Source organism: Lagenorhynchus albirostris, chromosome X, assembly GCF_949774975.1.
Source record: "Lagenorhynchus albirostris chromosome X, mLagAlb1.1, whole genome shotgun sequence".
In the NCBI taxonomy this organism is placed as follows: domain Eukaryota; kingdom Metazoa; phylum Chordata; class Mammalia; order Artiodactyla; family Delphinidae; genus Lagenorhynchus; species Lagenorhynchus albirostris.
Genome location: NC_083116.1, coordinates 14,763,195 through 14,777,851, shown reverse-complemented (window position 1 = coordinate 14,777,851; position 14,657 = coordinate 14,763,195). Strand labels below are relative to the sequence as shown.

Here is a 14,657-nt window from a genome sequence, read left to right as displayed (position 1 = left end):
TAGAATACAGTGGATGGCATGTGTACCCTGCCTGGTTTTAAATAATAACTGTTTCAATTTGATATGGAGTAAACCCTGCTCTCTACTTCTCTCTTATTTCCTTCCTTTCTCTCCATTTCAGCAATTTAGGGAACAAGATGTGACTTATGCATGTAGTTGCAATAACATCAGTATACTGAAAAGAGCCCTGATGTGAGGGTCAGGAGACCTTGACTCCATCCCAGATTTGTCACTGCCGAGCAGTCGTGAGGACCTAAGGAAAGCAACACTACTTTCTCTGTGGCTCTGTTTCGCATCAGGACAGTGAGAGATGTCTTTGACCAAAGGAGCACAGGAAAAGGCCTGCTGGTCCATCATCTGAATAGGGGCTCCCAAAGGCAGCATCTCGGCTGGGTCTCCAGGGTCCAGAATCTGGCCTTCAGTTCTCAAGGCTCTTGAAAATGGACTTATATTAACCACATTCACAAAAGGCCAATGCAGAAGCCAAAATGCCAATTTACTAATTAAAAAAAAAAAAGAACCATGAAGAGGATTGGATACTCCCATTTTATGGGCCAGATCACTCTCTCCCAATAGAGAAATCTACACAGTAAGCCAAATTACAATTAGAAATTTGCTGGATAAAACAGAATCAAAGCAAAGGGAGTCTGGGGTATCACGGCCCAACATAATTATTACCTGTTTACAGTTGAGTTTTTCAAAATGTCATTTTTTTACATCTTTATTGGACTATAATTGCTTTACAATGGTGTGTTAGTTTCTGCTTTATAACAAAGTGAATCAGTTATACATATACATATGTTCCCATATCTCTTCCCTCTTGCATCTCCCTCCCTCCCACCCTCCCTATCCCACCCTCTAGGTGGTCACAACGCATCGAGCTGATCTCCCTGTGCTATGCGGCTGCTTCCCACTAGCTATCTATTTTACGTTTGGTAGTGTATATATGTCCATGCCTCTCTCTCGCTTTGTCACAGCTTACCCTTCCCCCTCCCCATATCCTCAAGTCCATTCTCTAGTAGGTCTGTGTCTTTATTCCTGTCTTACCCCTAGGTTCTTCATGACTTTTTTTTTCTTAAATTCCATATATATGTGTTAGCATACGGTATGTGTCTTTCTCTTTCTGACTTACTTCACTCTGCAGGACAGACTCTAGGTCCATCCACCTCATTACAAATAGCTCAATTTCATTTCTTTTTATGGCTGAGTAATATTCCATTGTATATATGTGCCACATCTTCTTTATCCATTCATCCGATGCTGGACACTCCGGGCTATTGTAAATAGAGCTGCAATGAACATTTTGGTACATGACTCTTTTTGAATTATGGTTTTCTCAGGGTATATGCCCAGTAGTGGGATTGCTAGGTCATATGGTAGTTCTATTTGTAGTTTTTTAAGGAACCTCCATACTGTTCTCCATAGTGGCTGTACCAATTCACATTCCCACCAGCAGTGCAAGAGGGTTCCCTTTTCTCCACCCTCTCCAGCATTTATTATTTCTAGATTTTTTGATGATGGCCATTCTGACTGGTGTGAGATGATATCTCATTGTAGTTTTGATTTGCATTTCTCTAATGATTAATGATGTTGAGCATTCTTTCATGTGTTTGTTGGCAATCTGTATATCTTCTTTGGAGAAATGTCTATTTAGGTCTTCTGCCCATTTTTGGATTGGGTTGTTTGGTTTTTTGTTATTGAGCTGCATGAGCTGCTTGTAAATTTTGGAGATTAATCCTTTGTCAGTTGCTTCATTTGCAAATATTTTCTCCCATTCTGAGGGTTGACTTTTGGTCTTGTTTATGGTTTCCTTTGCTGGGCAAAAGCTTTGAAGTTTCATTAGGTCCCATTTGTTTATTTTTGTTTTTATTTCCATTTCTCTAGGAGGTGGGTCAAAAAGGATCTTGCTGTTATTTATATCATAGAGTGTTCTGCCTATGTTTTCCTCTAAGAGTTTGATAGTTTCTGGCCTTACATTTAGGTCTTTAATCCATTTTGAGCTTATTTTTGTGTATGGTGTTAGGGAGTGATCAAATCTCATACTTTTACATGTACCTGTCCAGTTTGTCCAGCACCACTTATTGAAGAGCCTGTCCTTTCTCCACTGTACAATCCTGCCTCCTTTATCAAAGATAAAGTGACCATATGTGCGTGGGTTTATCTCAGGGCTTTCTATCCTGTTCCATTGATCTATCTTTCTGTTTTTGTGCCAGTACCATACTGTCTTGATTACTGTAGCTTTGTAGTATAGTCTGAAGTCAAGGAGCCTGATTCCTCCAGCTCCGTTTTTCGTTCTCAAGATTGCTTTGGCTATTCGGGGTCTTTTGTGTTTCCATACAAATTGTGAAATTTTTTGTTCTAGTTCTGTGAAAAATGCCAGTGGTAGTTTGATAGGGATTGCATTGAATCTGTAGATTGCTTTGGGTAGTAGAGTCATTTTCACAATGTTGATTCTTCCAATCCAAGAACATGGTATGTCTCTCAAAATGTCATTTTTTAAATGGCCTATATATAAATTCGGGCTTTAACTTGCCACCACTGCCTCGTGGGACTCGAACTGCAATTGTGGACAGCTTTGACCATCTATGTCCTTTTGTCTCTGTGGATTTATATAGAGTCACTTTAGATAACTAATACGGGCTTCTAGATGACTTGGACCTCATCTCATCCACAGCTAGGAAGTCAAGCTCCCCAGAGCTCCTGTAATAGGAGCAAAGACCTGAGCGTAATTGTCACTGCTCACACCTCATCGAGAAGTCCCCAAATCCACTCCGGGATGGCTTCCTCAGCATCACTGACATCAACGTATCCCACCTTATGATCGCCATTCTTCCTTGTTAGTACTCACCTAGGGCAAAAACCGCTTTCTCCACAACAGAGATTTATCCTCAGTTGAGTAGCAAGTGTTGAGGAAAGTGGCGAATGAATGAGGAATGATACAGGCATCTTGGTGGGGACGGCTCCAGGATTAAAAAGAGAAAGAACAACTGGCTTTGGATAATCTCACCGAAAAGAGAGTAGGCACGAAGGAAAGGGAAAGATGAAATCTCTCTTGTCAATAGCGTTTGCCAAGCCAAGGGTGGGAAGCCAGAGGCTTAGAACCAGCTGCCTCTCAGCCCGCTGGCCGCTGTGGCCCTCCCCCTGACCTTCCTCCTGTGCCTCTGTCACTAGAGCCACACTGGCTGCCAGTTTTGAGGGATGCGGGCGGATGGGTGATGCCCCAGCTGCTGGAGCATCTGTGCGCCAGAGCTGGGGGTGTCCTTCCCAAGCCTCAAGCCACCACCACGTCGGAGAAGGGGACTTACTTCTTAGTTGTGAAAATTGGAATGAGGAACACATTTTCCCGGGGACATAGTGTCACCTGCGCCACTTAGTCTCTATGACATCCACAGTTCAGCCACATTAGTTATTAAACTAGCCGCTGTGGGCCAGCCAGAGAACAGAATCACCACGTAGCACCTTGTTTCTATGGGAAAATGTGTTCTGTGTTCCTAACAATAACTTAAAAACAAATATTTGGAAAATAATCCATTTTTATACTGAAGAATGCCTGAACATGGGGTCCCAGATCAACGTCTTCATCCTTATATTTCTTCCTTGTCCTTTCACGTAAAGGAGGAATTTAAAAAGGAGGAATTAAAAAGAAAAAAATACCCTAGACACTCCGAGTACTATTTATTTTGGAACTCCCCGTGATGAATCCAGCGACACGTGTGAAGACCATGAAAATAAGCTCAGAACGTGTAACAGCCGACAGTTCCTGACTGTTTAACCGTCCAGGCGGTTAAGGAGGAGACTCTCCTGTGAAGATAGGGTTCCTACAGCCCCTGTTTTCCTAGGAGCCTCCTGCGATTTAGGGTTGGAGCCCGAGAACCTAGCAGAGCAGCTGCTTCGGGACAACTTCCATGCACAGGAGAGACTGGTGTTAAATGAGCCCTACCCAAAGCTGAGGGAGGGAGGAGGGCAATGAGCACAGGAGCCCCTCCTCCAGCGGTCTCATCCGCTGCCTTCCTGAAAGTCCTCCACTGAGGACTTCACCTCTCTTTCTTCTGAACAGCTACACCCTCACCTCTCTTTCTTCTGAACAGCTACAGCCTTGCAGTCTGGGTAGATGCTGCACACGTGCACTCTCAGTCACCTACCGCTGTAATATTCTGTATTTATTCTGTGAGGGTTAAGATTAGCCCTGGCTTTCCCATTGGAAAGCCAACTGTTTGCAGTGCAAAGGGTCCCCCAGCCCTGGTCCAGCATTCAACACATGAGACACTCGATAAATAGTCATTCATTGGTGGCTTGACGGAATGGACTGTCAGAGAAACTTAAATATAAATTCCATCTAGAATGTAAGCCCCACGAAGCCAGTTCTTTCCAACCTTTTTCACGGCTGGATCCTCAACGTCTAGAAGAGTGCCTGTCACATAGTAGGTGCTCGATAAATGTTTGATGAGTTAATGAAAGTTTAGAAGCTCTCGCCAATTGGTGATTAATTATAATTGAGGAAAAGGCATTGCCGAAATTACAGTAAAGGCAAAAAGAAATATCATTAAGGAAGAAAAAAAATCCATTTCCATGTGACTTTTCAGGAAACATCTGTTATCTAAAATAATATACACCTGTGCTCATCTGCAAACTGAAGCCCTGTGACCATGACATGACCAAAGATGCTTCAAACTCCATGGTGGTGGATTTCATTAACTCGTCTGCCAATGCGATTACTGGCGTGTCCCAGGTAGTACAGGTTCCTTTAAATCTCCTCCCAAAGCACCATGATGTGAGCACTATAGAGAAGGGACACTGGAAAGAACTGGGAGATGTTACTGTTTGGCTGGGCTGGGCTATCTTTTTCTTTTTAACTGTTTACTGTAAAATAGCTTAAATGACAGCCACTAAGAGCCACATTCACCTGTTCATCCCTTGCTCTAAAAGAGGCTCTGAGTCCCAGCAGGGCACATGGGATGTGGCAAAACACGGCAAAGTAACCCACGAGAAGTAAGAAGAGGTGATAGGCAATTGGCAAGACTACAAATCACACACCTGAAGCCCCTCTTCCACCAGCTAATCCGGGTGGGAAGGATGTTGTACCAAAGTTTCTCCACTTTCTTTCTTTCAAGATCACCTTCAACCATTCATTCGGCAAAGACTTTTGGCGCACTTTGCTTACGTCTCTATGTGAGTCACTTTTTCAAGTCTGCCCTTTTCAGAGATGTCCATCAATGCCTAACAGACATCAATCAACCAATTAATTAACTAATTAATTAATTAACTAATTAATTTTCCTCCACCTGACCCCAAACAGGATCTGTGCCTAGGAAACCATCCAAACACAGGAAGGTGGGTGCTCGGGAGCTCAGATAGCCAAGCCATCAGGAATGGTGCTTTCAGTTAAAATCCACGTCTCTCAGCCTAAGGTAACCCAGCCTATAACTGCCTACAAGGTCAAGTCCACGCTCTTCGAGCCAGCATTCAAAGTCCTTCTCAAGCTGGTCCCACAACTAGCAAGCCCATCGTTTCTCATCATCACCTCTTTGTATGCCCCAGAATCCTTTGCTTCCTTCACCGTGCCTCTCTCTGCTATGCACACTTCTCCTTATGAAAAAGTTCCCTCAACCGTCTGAATCCTAGCAGTCCTTAAGAGCCCATCCTCCATCACTCTCTTCCATGGGGTCTTCCCCCAACACTACACCTCAGTACACAAAGGGCTTCTCTTTCTCGCAATTCTGTATTATGCTCTAGATTCTGGAAGCTTGGCTACCTAGCCATCCACTTCTACATGCTGCAAAACTCCACTATTTCCCATACACATGCTGCCTTTTTCCACAATTCTCAGTACTCACCATGTAGACAGTGCACAAGCACTTGCTGACTATTCCTCTTTCCTTTCAACCAAAAACTTAAGCAGCTATTTCTTCCACCAGAAACACCTGTCCTTTGGTCATACCTTCCCCAGAAGGAAAGACAGGAGAAGGTAATTTTTTCCTGGTAGAACTTGATAAATCAGGCCTCATATATTTTCCATCACTTGGGAAGATAGATGCTTCTTTTTGAAGAATATGATTGAGAGAAGCAAAGAAAGCTGGCAAAGCATTTACCTCACCCAAAGGAAGTGAAGTTACTACCTGGGATCATTTGGAAGAATCAAAGTTACGGAGTCCTGGATGTGCAAATCTCACACGTGGACAGCCCAGTGAAATCGAGAGAGTTTGGGTAACATAAGGAATAAGAAGTGACCTGAGCATTAGAAAGGCAGAGAAGGTCTTCCAAATGACATTGTGGCACCTAATCTCTCATACCTTTCTTTTTTTTTTTAACTTTTAAAAACATGAAACAGGTGCTCCAGCTTGACATAAAGAAAGTGAGTAATACTGTATTAGGAAGGACCCAGCCTTCTTTTTAGCCTTATTTTCATCCACTAAAGAGTCATTTCTATGAATAAAGTCAGCTGTTGATAATGTACGTATAGACTGTTAGATATGCAATCTATCTAAAATAAATTTTTAAAAATTCATTACCCATTCAACAAATATTTACTGAACACCTGGTATGTGCCAGGCACTATACATAAATTTGTTTTAAGATAAGAAATAAAAAGGATGCTATATAAAATCTAGCAAATAAAATCACCCACAAGTATACCAACTGTCAAACGTTGTTTTTCATTCTGTTCTCTTTGCTTGAAGATGATTTTTTTAATCCCCAATCAGGATTTTCCCCAATCCATCCCCAAATACCAGCATATCGTCAAATAATGCAAACTGGTCATTTTACAGTAAAAATGCTGATTTACACTATCACAACACACATTTCTCTAAAGAAGTGGCTAAATTTCTTTTGTTAGTAAAATACCACATTCTCTTGGTTTGCATACATTTCTCAGAAATTATTGGTAAGTAGCCCCAGTTTGCTGGAAACCTAGCCATGAAGAACAGACAAATTACAAGACAGAATGTTCCTCAGTGTTGAGACCTGCTTCACAGGCCGGGCTCTTCATAAAAGCTGTTAAGAGCTTGACCCCTTCGAGATGCCTCTTAAAGTAATAGCCATGTGTTTCCAAAGCATAAGGAAACCTGTATGTTATTGTCTAGGGTGAGACAAGTCCTTATAACACTTTCACTCACTGCTTTGCAAACTGCTGCATTTCCTCCCACCTTAATTTAATTCCTTCTCTTCCCTATTGCCCTATTCAATCCCTCAATTGACATGTCTGATCTCTGTAATAATATTCAAGTCCCCAAGAAAGTATAAAGCTGGGATTTTACTCTCTTTCTCTAAGCAGAACTAAGTTAGGAAGGTAAATCTTCTGCCAAGAAGTCAATAAAAATGACACGTGACTATTATGTCATCTGGGGTGATCCGCATCTCTGAACCCACACACCCCTCTGTGTGGAAGGGTCCAGTTTGCCAGGGTATGACAAAGCGGGGAGCTAATTAGACAGATGTCTGGTGTTGTAAGTCCATCTTCCAGATGACAACAGAGGAAGTGGCAATGCAGATATGGAGCAGCTTCTGGACTGAGTGGACATACACTTCCTCTAAAAACGTAGGTAAGCAAAGGCCCTAAGCAATAGGCAAGTGCGCTCACTCTTCTTCATTTGCAATTCAAAGGCCAGACCTTGTACTTCCTTTTGGTACTAACCCCAAGGTCATCACCAATGGCTCTGCATACCTTATGTTGTGCTGGCAATGTCTTCATCTCTCAGATTGATCCTGGGGGGTCGCCTCAGTGATAACGTATGACCAAATTAGAATGGGGCTGGAGTAGGGGAGAGTGGCCAAGATTGTGTGGTTTGAATAAAGGGCTGTATTGTGCTCTGTTGCCCCCAGAAACAGCCTGGATTAGAATCAACATTAAAACCAAATTAAAGGGGTTTCCCTGGTGGTGCAATGGCTAAGAATCTGCCTGCCAGTGCAGGGGACACAGGTTCGATCCCTAGTCCGGGAAGATCCCACATGCCGCGGACCAACTAAGCCCGTGTGTGTGCCACGACTACTGAGCCTGCGATCTGGAGCCTGTGAGCCACAACTGCTGAGCCCACGTGCTGCAATACTGAAGCCCGTGTGCCTAGAGCCCATGCTCTGCAGTGAGAGAAGCCACCGCAATGAGAAGCCCGCGCACCGCAACGAAGAGTAGCCCCCGCTCGCCGCAACTAGAGAAAGCCCGCGCACAGCAACGAAGAACCAACGCAGCCAAAAATAAATAAATTAATAAATAAATTTAATTTAAAAAAACAAATTAGAGTTGAGTTAGATTTAAAACAAGATAACTTTGACACCTCCCATCAGGAAGATTCAATTGATCAAATTTTGCAATAAAATGCCTTCCTTTTGGTATTATCAGCATACATTCAATCCAATTCAGAAACTATATTTTTCCCTTTTAAGTATTACATACCATGGGGGGGGTTTTGTTTCTTTTTGTTTTGTTTTTGTACAGAGGCAACTGATTTTTTTTTTTTTTTTTTTTTTGCGGTACGCAGGCCTCTCTCTGTTGTGGCCTCTCCCGTTGCAGAGCACAGCCTCCGGATCGCAGGCTCAGCGGCCATGGCTCACGGGCCCAGCCGCTCCGCGGCATGTGGGATCTTCCAGGACCGGAGCACGAACCCTCATCCCCTGCATTGGCAGGCGGACTCTCAACCACTGCGCCACCAAGGAAGCCCGAGGCGATTGATTTTTATTTTCTCCCCTCGACTATGCCCAAATCAACAGGTTTATTACTTATTTCCTGGGAGCAAGGGGGAAAGTTTTTGTCAGTCATAACCAAAAACAAGAAACCATTTGTTGAATTGTTTAATTCAACTAAATCAGGAAGCATCTTGCTCTGGGGTGGATTTTTAAATTTCAAGCTATCGTAATTACAAAACAAATGCATTTGTTTTAAAAGACACACCAACTATTTCATCCAGGTAAACAAGAGAAACTGAAAATATCCTTTTTACACATTCTCCTAGTTTATGCATAGACTAGAAAAGAGTGAAAGGCTTTCCTGATTTTTCAAGTCCAAGAGGAATCCGTCCAAACCGTTTCTATTATTAGCACACAAAATGGTAGCTAAAGAAGTTACTGTGGTTAACAACTGAATAATTCATAGTCTCGGAAGAATTCTGTTGCTTTGTCTTCTCCAGTTCCTCTTTAGAACTGGATCCCCAAACATATTTCTAATCCTGAGTTGTCATAAAGGCAACCATATACAAATTCTTCTCAGCACTTAAAAATTGGCCACACTAAGCACTGAGAACTACAGCAAGACATTAAGCTGGAGACTTAATAGGATCTCTTATAACCAGTTCATGAAACTCTTAAGATTACACATATATTGTCAGAAATTAGAGTCACAGGTTCCAGTCTGTGTCCCATGGATATCACTGGGCTATAACATCACTGAAATTTAAACTGCCTTTATGCAGTCTTCCAAATAAAATATGTAAACACAGTAAATATGACCTACAAATAATTTTAAATACATTTCAACACCCTCTAATCTAAATTCAAATTATTTTCTATGAAGTGAGGCACTGAGAATTTCAAGTCTGGAAAAAGAAAAAAAACACTTCAATTAGTGAGTGAAAGAGGTTAATAATGTTGACAGGATGAACATTTCTGCTGTTCGCCATGACAAGAGAGGTCAAGCCCGCCACCACTCTTCATCTAAAATTCCCAGAAACTGTCAACTTTATTTTGTCTTCAGAAGAGGGATGTTAAGAATTAGAAAATATGTAGGGATTTTAACCTTTGACTTTATTTTCCAGAAACGTTTTTCCAAAAACAAGCGATCTTTGCCAAATAAAGCACAGACCTAAGAAACAAAATGGGTGGATATTTTGTTCCTGGTTTAAGTTTCATCCCTGTCTAAATTCTCAATGTGGGAATTCCCTGGCGGTCCAGTGGTTAGGACTCCGTGCTTTCACTGCCAAGGGCCCTGGTTCTATCCCTGGTCGGGGAGCTAAGATCCCACAAGCCACATGGCACGGCCAAAAGTTTAAAATATATATATTTTATATATATATTACATATACCTAATAAGTGACTACCTCAGGTTAGTTCAAGTCCAAGACTCAAGCTCTTAGCCACTGTACTACTATACTACTTCTCAAGAACAAAGGTTCCCTGACTGGGAATCAGACCCAGACCAAGGCAGAGAAAGTTACAAATTCTGGCCACTAGACCACACAGCATGTGTTGGGTTGCCTGATCCCACACCAAAAAGGCCCTGATGGTTATGTTTGGCAGTCTGCTTTTTATAGTTTTTGTCTCCTGCTGATTTCATTGCTTCCATGTTACACATAGATATAGACTCTTTCTGCCATCGCCAGCAAGTCTAATCTAGAGCAACTTCTCTTCTCCCTTTATCACAACTTTCTATTTAAATGCTGTTTTCCAGTTTACAAAGTGCTTCCACATACCTTATCTCATTTAATCTAATTTGCTATTTCTAACCAGTTTGGGGATGAGCAACCAGATTACCCATAATTCCAACAGGCTTCAATAAATAAAAGTAATTAGGCTCTGAGTGAGGGTCTGAGGCAGTCTCCTAGGAATAAAAGTGCACAAGTCTAAGGACAAAGATGGGGCATCTCTTTTGCAGCCCGGAGCTTCCCCGACCATTCAGTCATTCTAGCAATCATTTATTTAATAAACATTAACTGAGCACGTGCTATGTGCCACGTTCTGTACTGATTGCTGGCGTTATATGATCAAGTTCTGGTTCCTGCCTTTGAGAAGCTCCAAGGCTAGTAGAGACGGAAATGTGTCCACAGATTACCATGGTGAGAGTGGGCAGGTAGCGAAAAGGTAGCTGGGCACAAGGGATTATGGGAAAATGGATGCTAACTGCCCAATCCAGCAGAGATTTCCTAGACAATCCGATGCTGAGGAGGTTCTCAGCTTGGGGGCAGTCACTAGAGGTTGCTAGATGGCTGAACTCTAGATAAACCAGGGAAATAGTTGTCGACTCTGGCTGTGCATTAGAATCACCTGGGGAGCTTTCAAAACCAAATAATAACTTCAGAAAACTTTGGGGCAGCACTTACTCAAGCCAAACATATACACACCCTATGGCCCAGCAGTTCCATTCCTATGCATAAAGCCAGCAGAAATGTGCACCAGAAGACATGCGCAGGGATATTCATAGTAGCATTGTTCATAGCAACTCCAAACTGGAAACAACCCAGATGTCCATCAACAGGTGAATGGATAAACAAAATAGGGGACATCCACATGGTGGAATACTACTAGCAATAAAAAAGAAAGAATGACATGGGGAACTCATACAAATATTACCCTGAGTGAGAGAAATCTTATACAAACAGATACATACTATATGATTCCACCCATATAAAGTACAAGACAGACAAAAAAGTAATCTATTGTCTTAGAAGTCAGGGCAGTGGTGCCCACTGGTGAGGGGTAGTGACTGGGAAGGGGCACAAGGCAGGTGGCTTTTGAATGCTGATGATGGTGTGTTTCTTAATCGGTGTGCTGACTGTACAGATGTGTTCAGTTTGTAAGGATTCATCAAACTCTACTTAGGATTTGTGCAGTTTCCTGAATTCATGCTATATGGCAATAGAAAATTCGTTTAAACATTAAAAAAAAGAACAAGAAATACCAAGGCCTGGGTCTCACTGCAGACCAATTAACCCAAAAGCTCAGTGTGGGGAGATCCCAACATTTGTATTTTTAAAAAACACCCCAGGTGGCTCTAATGTGCAGCCACGTGTGCAAACCAAGTTTAGGCGTTCCTGTATGGATCAATAGCTCCTCTGGGGGGATAGCCTGGCACGTAGCAAAGGGAACAAGTTCTGAAGTAAGGTACATCAACAATTACATTCTGGCTCCATTTTGCACTGGCAGTGTGTGGCATTTGTCTGGATCATGCCCAAACCTCAGTATAATGGGAACAATATCCCCTCCCTCCCAGGAGTGTTGTGAGGATTAAATAAAATAATATACTTAAAGCACCTAGCACAGTACCTAGAACATAGTAGGTGCTTGAGAAATGGTAGGTACTCAACTCCTTTTCCTCCTTCGTGTCTAAGTTCCAGTGATGAGCAGATTGCTGTTAACGAACAAAACTCACGCTCTCCAATTTCTCCTCCTGAATGAGTTTCTTTGTAAAGACTGAAGTAATATTATACTTGGGCTAGTGATGTCAAACGAATGTCGGACATTTCTGGGCCCTGGTCGCTCACTCTGTTCAGCACCTGCTACCCCGGAAGGTGAACGGAGGGGCGGCAGACTGTAGGTAAATACAAACCACAGACTCTCCTTTGGAAAGCTTTGTCCCTGTCCTCACTCCTAAGAACAGCACTAGCCATGTGAGTTGGCAAAAAGAATAGAAAAAATTAATAGCTTGGAAGACATACCATCCATGAAATGTGCCAAATGAAACACTTTTGTATAAAATGTCATGTTTTCGTAAAAACAAACAAACAAAACAGAATCCTGGGCTGAGAGCAGGAGATTCAGGTGAGAGTTTTGATGATACCACCCGTCAGCTGTATGACTTTGCTTCACTAAACTTTTCTGTTTCTCTGGCCAATGAAAGTAATGCCATCTCTCCTACAGCCTTTACAAGGGCACAGTGAGTTTCAGATAAGATAAATAGAAAGCTTTCCAAAAACTGAAGCAGCAAAGAAAGGCAAGACTGGAAATTTACTTTTTTCCAAACTCCAATCACCAACCACCACCCTCCCTCCCCAAGACTGAGAACTCTCTGATATTAACTGCTCCAAGTGTACGCAGAGACTCCACCAGCCTGAAGCTCGCTTATGTAAGAAGAGACTGCAGCACTGCCTGGCATGTAGCATAATACTTTGCTTAAGAGAAATCCTTGGAAATGCCTCAGCTGAAGTACAAGGGCAAGCCCAGGCCTTACGTTTTGGAGACAGGCGCTCTCAGTCACGGAACACCGGAACTGTGGCTCGAGCAAATGATGTCATCCGAGCTCCTCTTACCATGGTCAATGTCAAAAATTAAGACAGGAAGTTCAAGGACAAATTGTGGGGTTCCCAGGCAAATATAAGTTAGAAAAGCAGTTTGGACCTTAGAATCTTGCCTTAAAAGTTGTCTCCTATTCTGTAATGGTTTTTGGTTTATGTGAAGCTTTTCTTGACAAAAACATACATAGTTGCATAGAAAAATATATTCCCTTAGGACTCTATTTTTACTCCCACTACGCATTAAGAAAAGAAAAAAAAATCATGTGAGTCACCCCTAGATCCAAAAACAATATCAAACCAAATGTAAATATATAAGATTCTCGAAGAGACAGAGATAAACTTAAGGGCTCTCCACTCTAGAGCTAAGAAACGAAATCGCTCACATACCTGTTGGGTTCCTAAATGACTGGAAAATGAAAACTCGAAATTAACCACAGGCACGTTGAACACCTTGGAGATACAGGACTTTCCCCATCCACAGACCATTCCTGCGACAGACCTGTGTACTCAACACCGAAAATACCCCCAAATGTACAGATGCCGGGGGTTGAGGGGTGGGGGGAGGTCAAGTTAGTATCAAAAAAATAGTACTGTTGACTACCGCCCTGGTTCCGGGGGAAAGAAGGAATCCGGTCTGATGCAAAGCTCGCGGCCAGAGGCGGACAACTCGCCCCTAAGTTTGGCGCTTCCCAGCTCTCCGCCCGCGGCCCCCGCCCCCGCTCCCCGCACCCCGGAGCTCAGAGCCCCGCGAGGCCCTGGCGGAGGACGGACCCCGCGGCCACGGCCCGGGGAGGAAAGGCGGCTCCTCTCCAACCGGGGTCCTTCGCCCCCACCCCAGGCCCTCGCGCGCTTCCCTTCCCCTGACGCCCTCGCCCCGGGGCAGGTCACCTGGCTCGGCCGCTGCCCACTGCTCCTCCGGTTGCTCGCTCGGTCCAGCCGCGCCGCCGCCGCCTCCGGGAAGCCGCTCGCCCTCCCGAGTCACGGGGCCGGCGAGCGGGCGGCCGAGCCCGTGCCAAGGCTGCGGGAACAGTTCCACCCGGCCGGAGCTGGGACCCTGCCCCGAGCGCGGCCGCCACCAGGGCGAAACTGGAGAGCTGGGCTCGGCTCTCCGGGGCGGGGAGGGGCGGCTGCAACTTTGCTCCTGGACGCGGGCGAGGAGGGGGCGCCCGTCTCCAAACTCCGTGCAGCGCCCGCAACCTCTCCAGTCCGGGGATTTTTTTTTAATGCCACCCTTTTTTTTAATATAAAGGGAAGCCAGATTCTTCACTCAAGTTCTTGTTTCCAGAGCGGCGGGGCCGCTGGGAGGGCGGAAAGCTGGGTGCGGGAGACGCGCCCCGCTGGGTGCGCTGGCGGCGAGCCGGTCGAGGGCGCGAGGGGCAGCGGCGGACGGGCAGCGGCTGCCCTGGGAAGCCGCCTTCGCGGCCGCTCCGGACCCTGCTCTCAGTACCTCGCTGGCCCCCTCCAGCCCGGCGCCCAGAGCTCGGGAGGGAAAGCGGCCTGGAGGGACCGGGCCAGCGGCGTGGAAGCAGTGACCCGGACCTGGATCGCCGAAGTAGGAACTGGAAGTGACAGCGGCGCAGGGTAGAGCCGCCGCCGCCGCCGCCGCCGCCGCCGCCGCCGCCGCCGCCGCCGCCGCCGCCGCCGCCGCCGCCGCCGCCGCCGCCGCCGCCGCCGCCGCCGCCGCCGCCGCCGCCGCCGCCCGGGTAGCTGTGGCAGCAGCAG

At 44.9% G+C, this 14,657-nt stretch overlaps 1 protein-coding gene across 4 annotated transcripts in view; it reads right to left on the bottom strand.

Annotated features, from left to right (window-relative positions):
* Positions 1 to 14,657, bottom strand: part of ARHGEF6 (Rac/Cdc42 guanine nucleotide exchange factor 6) — a 117,941-nt gene that overhangs the window by 91,985 nt on the left and 11,299 nt on the right. Inside the window, exon 1 of one of the 4 annotated variants that reach the window (XM_060137459.1) lies at positions 13,824 to 14,003. The exons of the other annotated variants lie outside the window; for them this stretch is intronic. The gene's annotated coding sequence lies outside the window, so the exon portion shown is untranslated. Of the gene's footprint in view, positions 1 to 13,823; positions 14,004 to 14,657 lie in introns of those variants that run through there. 4 annotated transcript variants of the gene reach the window in all.